Genomic DNA, 4,506 nt, shown 5'->3' with positions numbered 1-4,506 from the left:
GTACGTACTAAGTTAAGTTATACTACTAACGTACTACGTAACTAAACCGTAACGTAACCGACGTACGTAAGTAACGAAGTACTACCTACCTTTCGAAAGAGCTCGGGTTATAGGGTTTTTTATCATCTTGTATCAAGACTTCTTGAACCTACGTGTTTTTCTGAAATCATGAACATAAGTTTGATCTGATAGACGAGAGGGAGGCAATTACTTAACACTGACATTCTAAGAGCGGATAGTACGGTTTGATCCTTATCTTAAAGTGCACCCGCGACCTCAACCATTAATATGATTGTAGAGGTTATGACGTCGAGATAAGGAAGGCAAAGGAAAGGCTGCGCAACTGGATGGTTTTGGTTTGATCATATTTCTTTGTCTTACAGTGCTATTAAGTATAAAAACTATCACCGCTTTGAAAATTCTAAATCCCCAATATGAACACATCTTTATAATCTGACTGTATGAATATTTTGTTTCGGAAGGTTTGTTTGTTAGAAGTTAAGCACAAAACTACACAATGGGCTATCTGTGCTCTTCCCACCACGGGTATCGAAATCCGGTTTCTAGCATTGTAAGTCCGCAGACATACCGCTGTGCAACTGGGGGGTTGCTTCGGAAGGATATGTTACATACCATTTTCAAAAGAGAACAATTTTCGGTGGCACCACACTCTGCAAAACGTCAAACAATGTCAAAATGTAGTCCTGATACACGTTGTTCCACCGCGACTAAGTATCGGCTGTGGGTATCACATAACTTGCTGATTTATATATTCAAAATTGTTCTGATGTAACGTACTTAGCCCTCTGTAGTCTGTAATTGAACAAACCTAACATATATGATAAAAATAACGCTAATTTGCAGATTTTTGCTTAATCTTGAAATTTCGATTAATTTAATCATTATTGCTTTCAGAAAAGAAACGTTTGAAAATGGCATTTCAGGTTTAACTTTTGTCTCCAAACAGCTAATGCCTAAACGGCCATTCGTGCAAAAACAAAATTCGCGCAGAGTTACACGAGGGCTATCTGCGCTAGCCATCCCTAATTTAACGGTGTAAGACTAGAGGGAAGGCAGCTAGTCATCATCACCCACCGCCAACTCATGGGCTACTCTTTTACCAACGAATAGTGGGATTGACCGTGACATTATAACGCCCCCACGGCTGAAAGGGCGAGCATGTTTGGTGGGACGAGGGTTAGTTTAGGAGTAAAATGTTATGCTGAATTGAAATGCGGAGACAAACACGGCTTATTAGTTGTGATATCAATTGCATTTACCGTGAGCAATTTGTCCCATAAAATTTGTGCTATTTGTCTTAGGGAAATTATTTGCTAATCGAAAACAATAAAATAAATTTTGGTGATCATAGACTGTTTTATATTAAGCCCAAAACTACACACATACATGTGCTCTACCCACCGCGGATATTGAAACCCAATTTTTAAGGTTATAAGCCATCAAACTTTCCGCTGAGCCACCGGGGTGCCGATTACAGATTAAAATGGTATTCCATATGTGTGTATGTTTTTTATTTCGTTGTTGTTGTCGTTTTGAGTAAAAACAATACCTTAGAAAAATTGCACTTAAATTGCAGTTCATACACACAGTACTTTTGGATGGAAAATAAAGCGCATTAGCACTATACATAATAGTGTTAATTACCTGCTACAGTTCTATACATTTAGTTGTTAATGAAAATCTAAATTAGATAACACATTTTGGTTTCAGAAGAATATAACCTTTTCCCTTCATTTGTAAGTGGAAATTTAGAAACTTTTTACTCTTCCTTTCCAAATGAAGGGAAAAGGAAGAGTAAAAAGTTTCTAAATTTACACTTACAAATGAAGGTAAGTGTAAATTTAGAAACTTTTTACTCTTCCTTTCCCTTCATTTGTAAGTGTAAATTTAGAAACTTTTTACTCTTCCTTTTCTTTTCATCTCAACGTTTTCCAACTCTTTCTCAAAATGCCTTTTTTTAAAGCACGCTGAATTGTTTTTCGCTAACATGAAAAATAATTATTTCGTTAATTTTATCAGTATTTTTAATCGATTTTAATAACTTAATTTTTGTTTTCTGTTAGTAATATCTGAAGAACTATCATCATATGCTTTAAAATAAACTAAAAAAGAGGAGATCACTTTCATTCTCGCTTATTAAAACTTGTTGATGGATTTGCCAAATCTTTTTTTATATACTTTATGACTGTAAAGCAGGTTCACATCTATACAAAATCCTTTGATATTGGATCAAAATAAGCTTTTGATTTTGTTGGTGTCTCTATGTTAAAAACTTACTTAAGCTGTTTTCTGAGCATTTGGCGTTTTCACTCACCATTGTCTTTGTTCTAACAGTAATGCCACATTGAATTAACTGTAATACACTAACACCAGAAAACAACACGTTTTTGAAATGATCTATTTTTATATCTTCTGGCAAACAAACATTAAATGTGCCATTTTTATTAAATCAGTCAGTCGCTATAAAATAGGTGCGAGTTCATTTAAAAGCCCTTAGGGACTATTGGGTTTTCATTACAGTGTAATACCAAATGGCCGGCTCGAGTGGATTAAACCTCCATCAGGAGGAAAATACCCGCGGCGTCCATTAGCTTTAGCCTGTGCTTTTAACGTTAGGCGGGATAGTACTGCTAAAGCTGAAGGCACATAAATATATTCCACAGAGACATGGCTTAAATGAAACAGGATCAGCGAGTAAAAAGCAGAGAAAATTGGTAATGGGTTTCGGAAATATCAAGCTGTGGACAGAAGAGATCTCAGAAGGCTGCCAGTTTTGCCGCTCCATTTGTAAGAAATACAACCCAAAATTATATTTTGTTTGTCGCTCAGTCTGTTTCTAGCCTCAAGGGATGAATTGTCAAGACTTATAAGCATCAGACAGTTTTGTTATAAACGTTTTCCATAGGATAAACACAGTTTTCTGATTCAACCTATAATGTGAAAGTTTATACAATACAGGAAAATGACAGAGGTAATATTACCAATGAATTACACAAACTCTACTCTTAATACGCATAGTTAACTACAAATAGCAACAAAAAGTTATATGGTCAGACATAACAGATATAAAGAGAAATGGAATATCATCCAAAAGTTTTTAATTTAAATTGTTCTGACATAATACATATTTTCATTTTGTTTTTTACTCTTCAGTAAAGATTTTTAAGTTACTTAGTATGAACAGAATTCATGTAATATTTTTTTAGACAGTTAGAAAACGATTTTTGAAAAGACAATAGTTTTGTTTCTTAGCTTTAAATTGTAATGATAATTACAGCGACATTTTATTAAGCACTAAATAGAGAAACTAATTTTTACATCGGGATTGTGCATGGCGTTTATCAATATGCTTTCATCACAAGTGAACTATTACAACACTGCGAGTTGTTGGCCCGTCATGGTCAGGCTCGACTCGCAATCTGAGGGTCGCGGGTTCGAATCCCCGTCCCATCAAACATGCTTGCCCGTTCAGCCGTGAGGGCATTATAATCTAACGGTCAATCCCACTATTCATTGGTAAAAGAGTAGCCCAAGAGTTGGCGGTGGGTGGTGATGACTAGCTGCTTTCCCTCTAGTCTTACGCTACTAAATTAGGGACGGCTAGCGCAGATAGCCTTCATGTCCTAATATTACCTCTAAGCTACCAAGACACAAATATATTTGAGATACATATCGTGTCACGTGATTTAGTAGTTTTAGTTTCGTCTCCAAATGCTCGTTAATAAGAATTAAGATAGAAGTTGTTCGGACGTTATGCATGCTGTTATAATTTTTTTACTTACGGTTCCTGTTTCAGGCACTTCACGTCCAGGTTCTGGAAAGTAACTTCGAGCCATAAATCGGTAAACAGAAGAAGATTTGGTTGACTGATTTGGTGTTGTAGATAACAACAAAGACAAAATATCCGACATTGGCCTTAATAATCGCTGCAAGTGTTAGGTTTAACTTTTTTTCTAAGTAAGATATCCTAAAAACACGTTTCATAAGCTTAACTTTTCTACTTTCAATTTAACAATGCTGAGGATTTAATCTTGTGCCAATGGGAGCAGTATCGTACAATTTAACTTTAGAAAACTGATGTCACTGGGTGACACATTGGATATGTCACGATCACGTGACAGTAAGATAAAATCACTCGTCGTCTAAGTTCATCCTGAATAAGCAGTTTCAAAGGAAGAGTGTATTATAGCATCGGTATGCCACTTAAAACACACATTTTTTCTTCGTTTTTTTATGTTAAGCAGAAGGATTATCCTTCTAAAATACAAGTTGAACGCTGTAATGAGTGATAGTATGGTTCTTATGTGTAGTTACAATTTTGATATATAAAAACATCTTTGTCATTTGGGGGATTTAAGCTGCATAAGCAGATAAACTAGAAAAACTATCTGGAAACTTTTGTGTGCACAAGAAAAGAGGAGGTAGATATAGCAATAAGAGCTTATAAGGATGATTTTTATTTTGTTCGGTTACAGCTTGTAGTCT

The sequence above is a fragment of the Limulus polyphemus genome, unplaced genomic scaffold (genome assembly GCF_000517525.1).
Source record: "Limulus polyphemus unplaced genomic scaffold, Limulus_polyphemus-2.1.2 Scaffold10, whole genome shotgun sequence".
In the NCBI taxonomy this organism is placed as follows: Eukaryota; Metazoa; Arthropoda; class Merostomata; order Xiphosura; family Limulidae; genus Limulus; species Limulus polyphemus.
This window is presented reverse-complemented; position numbering follows the sequence as displayed.